This window comes from Euphorbia lathyris, chromosome 7 (genome assembly GCF_963576675.1).
Source record: "Euphorbia lathyris chromosome 7, ddEupLath1.1, whole genome shotgun sequence".
Classification (NCBI taxonomy): domain Eukaryota; kingdom Viridiplantae; phylum Streptophyta; class Magnoliopsida; order Malpighiales; family Euphorbiaceae; genus Euphorbia; species Euphorbia lathyris.
Window position 1 is genome coordinate 43123452 of NC_088916.1, and position 17202 is coordinate 43140653.

A 17202-nucleotide genomic window follows, 5' to 3' on the forward strand; every position below is an offset into this window, starting at 1 on the left:
GTTGTACACTCATAATTAATATATCAACATTATATTCATACATATACCTGCATAACATTCCAAATTTGGATATCAATAACATCTTCCCCCTTGTCAAAAAAATTTAACTCCAAAATGACTATTAGTTTAGATTATCTACCTGCAGACTAGATGGTCCTCACAAAAAAATAATAATAATAATAATAATAAATTAATAATGTTCAAACAGATTTAATGATTTGATCGAACTGTATTCTCATTTTAATCAACACGAACATTTTTTCTGTCAAATTAACATCAAATATTATTAATTATTATCTTCTTGCTTTTCAGTTTTTTTATATATAAATATAGTTATTATATATTTTGTTATATTTGCATCATAATTAATTTGTTGCTTTTATATAATTTTTAAATGCATTAATGAGCCTAAATTAGGTCTGAGTAGCTTTTTCAAGAGTGAATACCAAGAGAAACCTACTTTCTAAAGTAAATCTCAAGTGAGACCTAAGGTAAAACAAAAGGTCATTTAATACTTTTAACTTGTATTTTGTGAGCCAACTAAAAAAATAGAAAGCGTTAGTATCAATACATTGTGGAAGTTAAAGTGAAGCAACTATTCGATATGGTAGAGAAACGTGGATTGGTGGAAACAATTGGAAGTTACTCTCAACATCTATAAAAGGCAAATGAAAAAAGGACAACTCAATAAACACTCAAGCAAATTATCTCTAGACTTCACTGATAAGGTAGAATCCTTGCCTTTCCATTCATTGATAATGTGATATATATACACAAGATATATGTGTGAACATGATAATTACAAATCAATTATATTCCTAAATTACAGCAGAAATATCCATATCTAATACACCCCCGTAGTCGAAACGGGAGGTGGTCGAACGTTGAGACTAGAGCGGAAGTCGTCGAAAAGAATTTGTGGTAGACCTTTGGTGAAAATATCTGCAATTTGATGACGAGAAGGAACATGAAGTACCCTAACCTCTCCTTTAGCAACCTTTTCTCGAACAAAATGTATATCCATCTCAATATGCTTGGTACGTTGGTGTTGTACAGGATTACCAGTGAGGTAAACTGCACTCACATTGTCACAATATACCAAGGTGGATTTACTAATAGGGCAATGAAGTTCAAGAAGAAGATTTCTAATCCAGCAAGTTTCAGATACGACATTAGCAACACCACGATACTCTGCTTCAGCACTAGAATGAGATAAAGTGGGTTGCCGCTTAGCAGACCAAGACAGAAGATTGTCACCAAGGAAAACACAATATCCTGAAGTAGAACGTCGAGTGTCAGGACATCCCCCCCAATCTGCATCTGTATAGGAGACCAAGGAATCTAGTGAAGAGGTTGTGAATGTAAGTCCGAACTCCAGGGTTCCTTTAACATATCGAAGAATCCGCTTGATAGCTGCCATATGAGACGTTTTGGGATCGTGCATGAATAAACAGACTTGCTGAACAGCATAACTGATGTCTGGGCGAGTGAGAGTCAAATACTGTAATGCACCAGCTAAACTTCGATACTCAGATGGATCATGATAAGCAGAACCAGATGAAGCACTCAGTTTTTGCTTAGTGTCAACAGGTGTTGTACAGGAATTTGCTGAAGAAAGACCGGCTTTAGAAATGATCTCAGTAGCATACTTCTTTTGAGACAGAAAAAGAGAGCCGGCGCTCCGAGTGACAGATATCCCTAAAAAATAACTCAATGGGCCAAGATCTTTCATAGCAAATTCGGAACTCAATTTGTTGATAATTGACTCTCGTAGAGCAGTGGAAGAAGTAGCTAGAACGATGTCATCCACATATAAGAGTAGATATGCCATCTCTGCTCCCCGACGAAAGACAAACAGTGAATGATCAGATTTACTGTGAGAAAAACCCATGGTAGACAAGAAAGAGGCAAACCGTTGGTACCACGCCCGTGGTGCCTGTTTGAGACCATAAAGAGACTTTTGAAGAAGGCATACATGATCTGGATAGTTGGGATCCCGAAATCCCAGTGGTTGATGCATATAAACAGTCTCATGAAGATCCCCATGAAGAAAAGCATTTTTTACATCCAGCTGATGTAGTGGCCAACCTTTAGAAAGTGCAATACTTAATACAGCTCGAATTGTTGCTGGCTTAACAACTGGACTGAAAGTATCACCACAGTCTACCCCAACAAGTTGATTCGCCCCATTTCCAACAAGTCTTGCTTTGTATCTTTCAAAAGATCCATCTGCATTAAATTTGTGCCTGAGAATCCACCAACTACGAAGAACATTAGCATTAGAAGGACGGGGTACGAGGACCCACGTCTTATTTTCAATAAGAGCCTTATATTCTTCAGTCATGGCTTGTTTCCAATTAGGGTCTTGTAAAGCAAGTGAGGGATTAGAAGGAATAGGAGAAATAGTGGTGGTGTGTAAGTTGAGCTTTCTTTGGGGTTTGAAAATTCCAAGTTTAGCTCGGGTTGTCATAGGGTGAGTCGGTTGGGTTGGGTTGGCGTGTATAGGATCGGGAGAAGGCGGGGAAGTGGGCTGTTGTGGGGAGGTGAGCTGTTGTGGGGAATTTGTGTTTGGGCCGTGTTGAATTGGAGAAGGAAAGGGACTGTCGAGAGGAGAAGGGGGAAGTGCTGGGCTGTTTTGGGAAGATGGGTTGGGACTGTTGGGCCGTGGTGAAACTGGGCTTTGGTTAGGAGTGGACGCATTAGTGGGGAAGGGAATAATGGGTTGGGTTGTTTGTGTAGGTGAGTTGGAAATAGAAGAAATGGGAGGGGAGGCCGAGACATGTTGAGTGGAAAATGGAAATTTGCTTTCATTGAAAATAACGTGACGAGATATAATTATTTTCCGCGCGGAGATGTCGTAACACTTATAGCCTCGATGATTGGATGGATATCCAAGAAACACACATGGAGAGGACCTAGGTTGAAGTTTATTTCTAGAGGAAGAAGGGACAAGTGGGTAACAAAGACAACCGAAAGTGCGTAAGTGAGTATAAGAAGGAGTACGATTGTAGAGAATTTGAGTCGGTGAAAGAAGACTAAGATTTTTGTGAGGGAGAATATTTAAAAGATAGGTCGCATGAGCAAGAGCATGAGGCCAGAAAGAATGAGAGCAAGAAGCATGTGTTAGAAGAGTGCGAATTATATTATTGATTGTTCGAATCGTTCGTTCAGATTTACCGTTTTGGGAGGAAGTATGTGGACATGAAAAACGGAATTGCATACCATTATTGTTAAAAAAATCATGAAAATGACTATTGTTATACTCACCACCATTATCACACTGAAAAGTTTTGATATCTTTTTCAAATTGAGTACGTACGTAATTTCGGAATGTGAGGAACACAGAAAAAACTTGAGATTTATTTGCTAAGGGAAAAGTCCACAGAAAATTAGAATAATCATCTAGGAAAAGAACATAATATCTATAGCCACTAGAACTTAGAACAGGAGATGTCCATATATCACTATGAATAATATCAAACGGCATTGATGACATATTTTTAGAAGCATAAAAAGGCAATTTAATATGTTTCCCAAGCACACAAGAATTGCAAATAGAAAAATCAACATTTTTAGGACAAGAAATAAAATTATTAGTTCGAAGATTGTCTAAAATTTGAGGACCAGGATGGCCCAATCTATTGTGCCAAACTGAAGGAGATAAAACAGAAGCATTTAAAGCATAAGAAGACTCTGAAGAGGAGGATGTGACTGGATATAAATCACCGGTGCTATTACATCTCATAATAGGGATCCCCGTGCGCAAGTCCTTCACAGAGAAACCAACAGGATCAAATTCAACGGACACATTATTATCAATAGCAAATTTCCGCACAGATATAAGGTTTTTGATTAATCTAGGGGCATGTAAAACATTGTTCAATTCTAGGGTTTTGTTGTTTGTTTTTAAGGATGCATTACCAAGACCGATAACAGGAATACAAGTGCCATTACCTACTACGATACTCGTGTTAGGACTCTTATTTAAATAAGATGTGAGTTTACCTCCATCCCCGCTCATGTGAGAAGTGGCGCCGGTGTCCATATGCCAAGGTTCTGCAGGTGGTGTGATTGTCAAGGTGTGCATAGCCGCCTCAATGTTTGTTGGAGTGTAATACTGGGCCAGATGGGCCTGCGGATGGGCTCCCAATATGCCTGGCTGGACTGCAGAAGAATTGTTATTAAAAACAGGCCCGCGAGTTGCACCATGAGTTGCACCATGTGAAGAATTGGGCCAAGAAGGATAAGGACATGGGGGATAGGCCCATTGGGGCGCCTGTCCAGTCCATGGCCCGTACCCCCATGGCTGTTGTAAAGAAACAGCCCCTGACCAGCGAGGACCGCTATTTTGCTGCCATCGTCCGCCTCTGCCCCGTCCGCCTCTGCCACGGTGATAATAACCCCGGCCACCGCGAGCAGCGCCAGAATTTTGAGGGAAAGAAGGCCGAACGTGATTTGAATATGGAGGAGCTTGATTCGACGGGGACTGTTGGGCGATAGTAACGGCGGCAATTTCAGATCCGACGGTGGCGGCTGTGCGTTTTTTTACGGGCAGATTCTTCCAATAATAACATGGACCTTGCCTTTGTGAAATTGGGCAGAATGTCATTGTGGCGAATTTGTGTTCCGATTGTCTCGTAGGCGTCAGTGAGCCCCGAAATTAATTGAAGAACGAGACGATCGTTGGATACGGCAGCCCCGACGTTGCTTAATTGGTCCGAGAGGGACTTCAAATGTTGGCAGTAGGCAGAGATATCATCAAAATTTTCAAGTCTAGCATTGGACAGTTCTTGTTGTAAATAAAGGGCTCTTGAATTTTTATTATCGGAGAATTGTTGTTCTAGGAGTTTCCAAGCGTCGGCGGCTGTTAAATTTGGTCCGATGATACTGTTGAGAAGGTCTGAAGATATGGTTCCATAAATCCATTGCAACACGATGGCATCAACACGAGACCATAAACCTGGATTCTTTGCTTTCATAACCGAAGAAGAGGTTTCCGATTTATCGTCGGTTTCAGGAAGGATATGATCAAGAACTTGAAAAGCACGGGCATGTGTTTTAAAAAGTTCAGCCCAAGTGGTATAGAGGCCTTTGCCGGATTCGAGAGGATCACGAATAAAGGAGGTAATGTTGATAATGGAGAGGGCCGGATGAGTTGGTGCGGCGGCGGCACCATTGTTTTGTTCATTGTTTGGCATGGTGGCAGTAGAGTTTTTAGGGATGAAGAACAGCAGAATGAGGAAGAGAGAAAGAAGAGATTTGGGTGGGATTAGGGAGAGAAATTTTAGGAGAGAGTTTTTAGGAAAGAAATTAGGCTCATGATACCATGATAAGGTAGAATCCTTGCCTTTCCATTCATTGATAATGTGATATATATACACAAGATATATGTGTGAACATGATAATTACAAATCAATTATATTCCTAAATTACAGCAGAAATATCCATATCTAATATTCACAAATTTAATTTTCTCAGTTATTGTCTTAGCTATAATTTTCATTTTAATTCGAGTTCAATTTTTTTTAAAAATTTTTTTTGCGCACAATGCGCTTACATTAAAGAAGAAAAAAAAATCTCACCAGACCCGGATGTGATTCAAACCCATGACCTCCCTAGTCATATGTAAGCTCTCAACTACTAGGCTAAGAGCTTCACCACGGAATTCAAGTTCAATATCAGTCAAGTTCTTTAATATAATTTTATTTTGTATCTTCTTCACTCATTTCTGTAACATCGGTATCGTTTTGATAATCGAATCCTTTAGGATTTTAGACCTCTTTAATTATTACAATCGCTTGTTACCCAGAAGTCAGAAAGTGCATTCAAGTCAATTTCATAGTTCAAGAACACTATAATTCTCTAGCATGCCCGTATTTCCCATAAAAGAGTCAAATAAATATTATTTGGAAAAAAAATTGTGTTTGGAGGAAGGAAATGAGTTGGAGGAAAAACAACCTACCAACATCAAAACAGAAGAAAATGAAGAAAATACAGTTTTGATGTAGCAAAAATAATAAAATATGTTGTTGATGGTTTAAACTAATCTATAATGTCCTAAAGAAACCATAAATTTTGATTTAAACTGCAGTTATTCTTATTAAGATAATATTAATAATCGAGTTTTAGTCACAATTATTTAATAAGAATTCAATCTAAAATATTTTTCCACAAATTCAGCATGTGTTGTAGGTTAAAGGTATGCTGCACCCCATCTATATTTACCAACCGAAAATCTTTTGTTCCTAATTTTCTATCGTCTTATCTGTTACCTACTGTATTTACTGATATAATCTTCTTGAAAACTTCACTTTCAAGCGTTCTTCGATAACCTGAGATCACAATAAATATAAAAAAGGGAACAATATTCCGGCGAACACTTTTTGATGCTAAAGTCAGAAGATACACCTAAGGAAATATTAAGATAACTTAGAACAGAAAAATGTGTAATACAATGATTGAAGTGTGAACGTGGGCTTCCAAATTATTTATAAGTAAAAATGTGGTGTACTTGAACACGTGACAACATTTGATTGGTCTTCGGACCATATCTTTTCGTGCTGTGGTATATATAAGATTGGGGGACGTGCTTTTAGAATCCAGAGTGTTCATTGGTCCACGTGTCTCTTTAAGCAGCTTCCAAAGAGAAACTTTCGGACATCAAGTGGCCGAAAGTCATGACTTCGACCAAGAAAAACACAATTATGGATTTTGGTAGAATTGGACCATACAACGACTTCAGATCATGGCCAGAGCCCAACTGCCAAAATCTCAATAACTTGATATTGTATCAGTTACTACACATAAAATAATCACTCCCCTTTAACCCTATTATCTTTTAGTTAACATTAACTCTCAACCCTATTAATTGAGTAGAAGTACGATATCTCACATGTCAAAAATTGAGTAGAAAATGTGATATGAAAAGGAAACTGTTATCATTTAATAATAAATTAAGGATTAACTGAGCTTTTAAAGTTGATTAGTAGAGTCAATTTAGTTTAATATCAATTTCGGATATCAACTTACATTTCAACTTAGCATCTAGAGGGTTAAATTAGTCTAAAATAACACATTAATATATAATTGGTAGTTATTTGACACAAGTTTTTTATACTGACTTGTGTCATTTTAGATTAATTTAATCTCAATTATCAGTATTCTTTAGTATATTAATATATAAACTTAATTTGTGGTGAAGCTCTTAGTCTAGTGGTTGAGAGCTTACCTATGCCTTAGGATGTCATGGGTTCGAATCACATCCGGGTTTGGTGGAGATTTTTCTTTCTTCTTTTAATGTAAGCGCATTGTGCGGAATTTTTTTTTTTAAAAAAATATATATAAACTTAATTTTAGATTAAATTAATTTTATTATTTATTTTGAGGTATCAAAATTGATTTTTAATATATTTAATAAATTATCAAACAAAATCTTTTTTTTTTTTTTTGATAAAATCAAACAAATTCAAATTAAAGATTCTATAGAACTGGAAGGAAAAAATAATCACTTGAAAAAAAAAATTATTAGAGTGTTGAAGTCCCGCATGAATTTAAGGATTAATAAATTGAAAAACAACAATTATGGACTGTCAATGTTTTTTATTTTGGAAATGGAAGATAAGATTAAGAATAAGATAGCATCATTATCAAAAAAAAAAAAAAAAAAAAAAAGAATAAGATAGCATCTTCAATTCAAAGAAAGAGAGCAATATATATATAAAAGAAAAAGAAAAAGAAAAAAGAGTTGAATAGCAATGCATAAATATAGTCAGAGATGTGGACCTTCCAGGCAGCAGATAGAGAGAGAGAGAGATGTGAAATAACAAAAACTCAGAATAAGAATGACAAAAACAGTAAAAAACAGTTGCTTCGGTACCCTCCATTAACTTCATATCATATGCTTTTTTTTTTCTTTTTTTTTTCTCTAAATATTATTTTCCAACTTAATTCTCATTTATCAATTAAGGTTTATCTGACTGGTTAAGAGTTTTAAACTAGTGATTTCAGATTCAAGTTCTAGTATACATAGAAAACTTTAATTAGACCTAATAATCGAAAAATTTATAAAAAAATAAAACTTAATTCTCATTTAAGTATTTATTTTTCTTTATCCACTTTAAATTTAAATAATTTATTATGTATATGTTAATTAAACTTTTATTATATTGATAGGTCAACTAAAATAAACTTTCAACCCATTAAGAATTATTTAATTAATCAATTAAGATTCGTTTGAGTGGTTAAGAGCATCAAGTCGTTTAAGCTAGATCTCTAGTTCGAATCCTAACGTACACAAAAAAAAAAAAACTTTAATTGGAAGATGATCAATCTAAAGGATGTTTGACGAGTCTTAAATCGAAAAACCGGATAATCTATAAAAAATTATTTAATTTATTTATTGTAATTAAAAGTAGATAGTTAGCAAATAGTTGGAGAAGATTTTTTTTTTTTTTTGCTAGAAGATCAAGTGGGCAAGATAGAGATCATGATCAATCAAAGTTACTAAAGCCATCTTCAACCAACCGGTTTGCTATCTCTCTCTCAATTTTGTATTTGCTATATATTAAATCTTATTTTTCCCCCAACCCACTGCACCATTTATTACGCACAAAAAAAATATTCTCTACTATATTCCTTTCTGCATAATACTTTTATTAATATTTTATTTTTTTACATATATTATTATCATCAATAATCTATAATAAAAATTAATTCAAAAACTAAATAAAATTTAATAAAACAATGTTATTTAATTTTAAAAAATTAACAACAATAATTTTAACTACAAAATCTAAAAAATAATACCTAAATAATATTTATTTATATTAATTCATCTATACAAAAAAAATATATAAAATATACACACTAAAACAAAATCTAAAATTTCAAAAACAAAAATAATAATATTATATTTGTTTTCACCAAATTGATAGAAAGCAACTTCAACTAAATTTGGTTGACGTTTCATCTCCATACCATTTAGTGTGGAGATACGGAGATGGTTGGAGAAGTCAATCATCGCCAAATAAGCAATTCAACCCTCATATAATGAGGTTGGAGACACTCTAAGAGAAAACGTCTATAAAAGCTTATTTTTTTAATTTGTTTTAATAAGATTATAAAGATAAAATAAGATGATGGGTGATATGAAACTTTTTTGTAAACGTCACTTTGGATGGTACTTCAGTGACCTGAGATCACAAAGAATGTCAGCAAAGGGGGTCGGAGTTCTGGCGAACCCTCTTTGATGCGAAAGTCAGAAGATATTAGAGATAATATCAAGCTAACAAGTAACAAAGGAATGAGGTAATGAATATAGTTGAAGTAAGATACCTGAGTTGTAAGTGTCTCTGCTATTTATAGGTGAAACTAAAGTGTACCTGGAAACGTGACAGCACCTGATTGGTCTTCAGACCATATTTTTCCGTGTTGTAATACATTTGAATGTGGAGAGCGTGCTTTTGGAATCCAGCGTGCTCATTGGTCCGCGTGTTTCCTTAAGATAACCCTTCGGACGTGAGGTGGCCGAAGCCACGACTTCAGCTATAAATAACGCAACTATGAGCTTTGTTGGAATTGGGTCCATTTGATGACTTCTGATCATGGTTGGGGCCCAATTGCCAAAAGCCCAATTAACTTGGTACCCTATCAGATGTCCCCCGTAGTGCTATAATGAAATTCTTTAGGTTTTCATCGATTAGAACGTCAAGGGACATGTCTAACACAAATGATGTCACCCGAAATCATTAACTAGTTGCCTTCTTCATAAAGTCATAATGATGGAAAACACATTTCATTCATCCCAAGATAAATAAATGTTTGACCTTTCATATTTCCTCCTCCTCAACTTTCGACTCCAGAGCTCATCTTCTCTATCTCGTGCCAAATCCACCATTATTGAAAGTTGTAAGTTTCTGTTTTTTTTTACTTTTCTTCATCTTAAGCTCTTTTGTTTTTCTTATCTTTTGATATGGCTTTCTCCTCCAAAAACGGAACTAAGAATGTTTGTAGATCGATCCAAACAAATACAAATGAAATTCCTTCTGAAACCCCAGAAATCTCTAATGAGATTACTGAAATCTCTGAAATCCCCCAACGAAACTGCTACTACTGAGAAAGTGGTTAAACCTCACAAATTTAATCCCAAAGCCTTTGATCAGCCATCAACCTTATCCGACTTTCGCTTAAATGCCCTTCAAGAAGAGTGTCCATGGCTTCAGCACAACTCTACTTTAATTTTTTTATTTATAAAGTTAAATTATTAAAATTAAATTTTGATATTGCGGAAGGGTTGCTGTTGTGGCACAACCATGTCATGTCGCACGACATGGACCCGAAAAGTTTAGGATTTTTAACTTGGTCGTGACTTTATATTTAAATTAGTAATTTAAAACTCACACCAAATTTATCCCTTAATATTTTAATGTAAAATATTAGATTGATATGTTTAGATTATTAAATACGATATAAAATAAATAAATAAATAAATTAGTGTGGGGATTCCATATCCCCATTCTCGAATGCTAAACAGAGAAAAATTTATTCTTGTCCGTGCGGGGATCTTCATGACCCTTTTGATTTTTTTTTAAATATATTTAAAAAAATTAGTGGTGAAAATGTAGAATAAAATTGACATAGCCTAATAACTTTCAAAAGAATCACAATATATATATATATATATATATATATATATATATATATATATATATATATATAGGAGAGATCAGGTGTGACACATCTTTTATGGTGTGACAATCCTTATTGTGTGACAATGACCAATTTTATAATTAACCAAAAGAAGGTGGCAAATTTGTAAATAAAAGGAAATGGAAAATTGTTTTATGTTTTTTTCTTTAAAATGCATTTTCCCGACTTTTCCAACCTCATTTTTCAAAAAATTTTATATCGTTGGACTCGTCTTAATTAAACGGTCATTTTAAGATCCATGAAGCTCAAGTAAAAAAAATTCCGGTGAACGGAATCCGGGTGGGCATTTTTCGGCAAGAAAAAAAGTGTCCAGAAAATTTTTAAAAAATTCCAGAACATGTAAAACATTATTCTAAGAAACTTTAATTCTTGGGTCGAAGTGAGCTTTCTTACGGTTTAGTCCCAATAAAACTTTTTCATTAATTTTATCCATTTTACATGCTTCAACAATTTGTTGGGTAAAACTGTAAGGAATCTCGCTTTGAGCCAAGAATTAAAGTTTCTTAAAATAATGTTTTACATGTTTTGGAATTTTTTGATAATTTTCTGGACACGTTTTTTGTCCTACTTACGTTGTTCCAAATCAATGTACCATTTGTTCCAACATAATACTTATATTGTTCTAACAGAAAATTGTTTTATTTCTTTTCTTTAAAATACATTTTTCTGACATTTCTAACCTCATTTTTCAAAAAATTTTATACTATTAGACTCGTCTAAATCAGACGGTCATTTTAAGATCCCTGAAGCTCAAGTAAAGAAAATTCCGGTGAACGGAATCCGAGTAGGCGTTTTCTGGCAAGAAAAAAGTGCCTAAAAAATTCTAAAAAAATTTCAAAAAATGTAAAACATTATTCTAAGAAACTTTAATTCTTGGGTGGAAGTGGAATTTCTTACGGTTTAGTCCCAATAAAACTTGTTCCTTAATTTTATCTATTTTACATGCTTCAACAATTTATTGGGTCAAAACTGTAAGGAATTTCGCTGTGAGCCAAGAATTAAAGTTTCTTAAAATGATGTTTTACATGTTTTAGAATTTTTTGATAATTTTCTGGGTACGTTTTTTGTCCTACTTACATTGTTCCAAATCAGTGTACCATTTGTTCCAACATAATACTTGCATTGTTCCAACAGAAAAATGTTTTATTTATTTTCTTTAAAATACATTTTCCCGATATTTCTAACCTTATTTTTCAAAAATTTTTATACTATTAGAGTCGTCTAAATTAGACGGTCATTTTAAGATCCCTGAAGCTCAAGTAAAAAAAATTCTGGTGAACGGAATCCGGGTGAGCGTTTTCTAGCGAAAAACAAAGTGTCCAGAAAATTCTCAAAAACTTTCAGAAAATGTAAAACATTATTCTAAGAAACTTTAATTCTTAGGTCGAAGCGTGATTTCTTACGGTATAGTCCCACCAAATTATTGAAGCATGTAAAATGGATAAAATTAAGGAAAAAGTTTTATTGGGACTAAACCGTAAGCAATCCTATTTCGACCCAAGAATTAAAGTTTCTTAGAATAATGTTTTACATTTTTTGAAAGTTTTTGAGAATTTTCTGGACACTTTTTTTCTCACCGAAAAACGTCCACCCGCATTCCGTTCACCGGAAATTTTTTTACTTGAGTTTCAGGGATCTTAAAATGACCGTCTAATTTAGACGAGTCTAATAGTATAAAAAATTTCGAAAAACAATGTTAGAGATGTCGGGAAAATGTATTTTAAAGAAAAGAAATAAAACAATTTTCTCTATCATCTCTTTCATTTTATTTACCAATTTGCTACCTTGCCCTTTTTAATTATCATCAAAACTACGTAGTTTTGTTATGTCACACAATAAGCTCCTTGTCACAACTTAAGCCCTTGTCACGCTGGATCTCACCCATATATATATATATATATATATATATATATAGGGGAGGGATCAAGTGAGAACCTCCTCAGACACTTCCTTATGTGAGAACTACTGATGGAGTGGTTTGAACTTTGGCCTCCTCATTTACACTCCACACTACTTACCACTGAGACAATTAATTTTTTTATGTATTATGTCATGCGCTGCTTAATATATTTGACACATAAACTTAATATATCATTGCCCTTGTAGCTTCTATTGTTTAATATTTGACACATAAACTTATTAATATCGATTAAATATGCATAATAATGGATTATTAACAGAAAAAAAAAAAAGAAATGTGCATAATAATGAATTATTAATAGAAAAAAATGTGCATAATAATGAATTATTAATAGAAAAAATCCAAAAACATGCTCCAATTTCTTATTTATTTAATTCCTTTATATTTTTATAATTTATGTTATATAAGAAAATATATTTTTTAAAACATACGTTAGAACATATATTTTAACTTTTAAAACACGAACTATTAAGTTTAGAACGTACGACATATTTTTTAGAACATACGTTATGTTTTTTCGAACATGAGTTATAAATTATATTATAGAACAAATGAAAAAACGATCCAGATATCTACTGATTTTTTAGAATATTATACTTAATTTTTGGAACACAAACTATATATTTTTTAAAATATACGTTAGAACATATATTTTAACTTTTAAAACACGAACTATGAAGTTTAGAACGTACGATATATTTTTTAGAACATACGTGATGTTTTTTAGAACATGTGTTATGTTTTTTCGAACATGAGTTATAAATTATATTATAGAACAAATGAAAAAACGATACAGATATCTACTGATTTTTTTTAGAAAATTATACTTAATTTTTGGAACACAAACTATAAACTTTAGAACATACGTTATGTTTTTTAGAACATACGTTATGTTATTTAGAATGTGAGTTTTTTTTTAACAAAAAAAAAAATTGGTCCATATATTTACTATTTTTTAAAAACATTATCTTAATTTTTAGAACACAAATTATAAAGTTTAGAACATATTTAGAACATCGTCCTTAACATTTTAAAACATAAATTACAAAAATATAGAGGAATTAAATAAATAAAAAATTAGAGCATGTTCTTGGATTTTTTTCTATTAATAATTCATTATTATGCACATTTAATCAATATTAATAAGTGCATGCATCAAATATTAAACAATAGAAGCTAAAAGGGCACTGATATATTAAGCAGCGCGCGACATAACATACAAGAAAAACAATTGGTTTAGTGGTAAGCAATGTGGAGTGTAGATGAAGAGTCCATGGTTTGAACCCCACTTGCAGTAGCGTTTTTTTTTTTTTAATTTTCCTACTCAAAACGACGTAGTTTTGAATGTTCTCACCATAAGGAAGTGTCCCCACCTAAAAAAGGGTTCTCACAAGAGCCCTCTTATATATATATATATATATATATATATATATATATATATATATATATTAAAAGTAGATTCACGAGGTTAACAGTTAGAATTAACTGTTTAACCAAAGCTGGTATCCCGGAGAACTGGAGGAATTTGATTGGAAAGTGTATCTCCTCTCCTGTTTTCCAGGTTATGATCAATGGGGATATGTCGGATGAGTTCTCTCCATCCAGGGGTATTCGTCAAGGGGATCCTATGAGCCCCTTCCTTTTTGTTATTGCCATGGAAAGATTGTCTCACCTGATCCAAGAGGCGGTGAGCAAAGGGACTCTCCACCCTGTTTCCATCAACAGACATTGCCCCCCTGTTACCCATTTACTCTTTGCTGATGATGTCATGCTTTTTGTGGAGGGTAATGAGGAATAAATTAAGGCTGTGATGGATATCCTCGACTGCTTTTGTGAGGCTTCTGGCTAGAAGATTAACATCCATAAATCCCGCATGCTTTGTTCCAAGAATATGGATAATAGCTTGTGTAGAAGACTGAGTGAGATGTCTGGCATTCCCCTGACTCAATCGTTTGGGAAATACCTTGGGGTCCCTCTTCATAGTGACAGGGTGTCCAAAGCCTCTTTTAAAGACATTTTGGACAAATCTAACGGTTTGTGTGCTAGCTGGAAAGCTAATTCTCTTTCCCTTGCAGGTCGCCTTACTTTAATCCAGTCTATCAACTGCGCTGCTCCAAATCACATCATGCAAGCCTGTAAGCTCCCTGAGCCGATCCTCAACGACCTTGATAAAATTAATCGGCGTTTTCTGTGGGGAGAGTCTGGGGATGGGAGGAAGATTCACCTGGTCCCTTGGAAGGAAGCCTGCCAGCCTAAGAGCAGGGGGGGTCTTGGTATAAGGCAAGCTAAGGACAATAATAAAGTCCTGTTAATGAAGCTTCTTTGGAGAATGTGGCAATCCCCCTCCTCCCTTTGGGTTCGTCTTCTGTGCGGCAAGTATAGGAAAGATAGAATCTTTGGTGGCCCGAAGGAGAGGGTTGTCAGCTGTTCCTTCCTCTGGAAAGGGCTTAGTGCTGTTTTTGCTGAGTTCTGTACGGGGATTGGCTTGGAGGTGGGTAATGGGAGATCCATTAGTTTCTGGTATGACACCTGGATTGGTGACAAACCGTTGATTGAGGTGTGCATCGCCCCTCCGCTGAATGATCTCCTCTCCTGGAGAATTGCTGATGTGGTGGACTCGGAGGGAGACTGGATCTGGTCTAAGTTCGACTCCTTTCTTAGCCTGGAGACCCTCCTTAATATTAGAGGTGTGAAGATTAGTAATCAGGAGGAGGATAAGGACAGACACTGCTGGGCCTTGACTAATAATGGTTCTTATTCTTGCAAATCGGCCTATGAAGCTTTTACCCCTAATAGGGTTGATCCTCCTTTGGAAATTTGGAAGTCCATTTGGGCCCTCAAAGTCCCCTACCGCATTAGGAGTTTCCTATGGCTGGGAGTCAAAGACAGGCTCCTCACGAATGCAGATAGACACAGAAGGCACTTGGCTGTATCTGGTGCCTGTAGCAGATGCAGCGGCCATGTGGAAACCTTGTGCCATGCTTTGAGGGATTGCCCGAATAGTAGAAAGGTTTGGGAAGGGGTCCTTCCTCACCACATCCTTCCTTCCTTTATGGGGTTCTCTGATATTGACTGGTTCTCTGAAGGCGTTAATGGGAATTTGTTGGCCAGTATGGAGCACGGGGCTATTCTCTTCGCTATTATTTGTCACCAAATGTGGAAATGGAGGAATGAAGAGTTATTTGCTGAGAAGACTGTCTTTATTCCTGACCTCCGGTTTTACTTCTCGAAAAAACTCTCTGTTATTACAAAGAGTTTTGAAGGAGAGCCCCTGGTTCACCCCTCCCCGGTTAAAGAGGTCCAGTTAGTTGGTTGGAGGAAGCCCAGGGAAGGGGTTGTCAAGTTGAATACGGATGGCTCCTGCCTTAGTAATGGCAGAATTGCTGCTGGTGGAGTTCTTCGGGATGCTGGTGGCGCCTAGCTGGCTGGGTTTACCCATAACTTAGGTACGGGCTCCTCCTTTACTGCAGAGCTCTGGGGGATCTTGTCTGGCATTAAACTCGCCATTCACATGGGTGTTAAAAGACTTTCGGTGGAGTCTGACAATTTGGAGGCTATCAACAGGATTTCGGATAGACATGCTGTTTGTCTTAAGAGTCAGAATCTCATTAAAGCCATCTTGAGGCTTCGTCCTGCCTTCGATTCTCTTACCTTCTCCCATATTTATAGGGAGCAAAACCGCGTGGCGGATCGCTTGGCAGCTGCTGGGCATGGGGGGATGTTAGGTGTTTCTACCCTTTCCGTTCCTCATTCTTTTCTGTTACCTTCTCTTCTTGAGGATAGGATTGGGGTCAGTCTTCCTAGACTGATCCCGGGTTAGGTTTTTGTTTGTTTGTTTTTTTTCTTCCCTTCTTACCAAAAAAAAAAAAAGAATTAACTGTTTAACAGTTTTCTAAATGTCTAACAAATTCCGGTGGAAAGGATTTTAGGGGTACCAACAGTTATGAGCTGTAATTCTTTATTTACCTTTCTGTCCTTTTCATCTGTATAAATATCATTTGTAATCCTTCCTACTCAAAACGACGTAGTTTTGAGTGTTCTCACCATAAGGAAGTGTCCCCACCTAAAAAAGGGTTCTCACAAGAGCCCTCACACACACACACACACACATATATATATATATATATATATATATATATATATTAAAAGTAGATTCACGAGGTTAACAGTTAGAATTAACTGTTTAACAGTTTTCTAACTGTCTAACAAATTTCGGTGGAAAGGATTTTAGGGGTACCAACAGTTACGAGCTGTAATTGTTTATTTACCTTTTTGTCCTTTTCATATGTATAAATATCATTTGTAATCCTTTCGTTAATTCAATGAGAAAGGATCTTCTTCATCCATGAAATCTCAGTTTAACATGGTATCAGAGCCATGGTTCAATGTTGGACTTCCCGATGATATGAGCGTCACGCACCAAATGAATTGGACGTGATGGGTACGTGTTAAACATCCCACATTGCTAAATGAGGAAGTTATATGACTCCTTAAATATGTGAGGCAATCCTCACCATTTGAGGCACCTTTTGGGTGAGTTAGGTCTTTGTTTACTGTGGAGAGAAGACATAGAA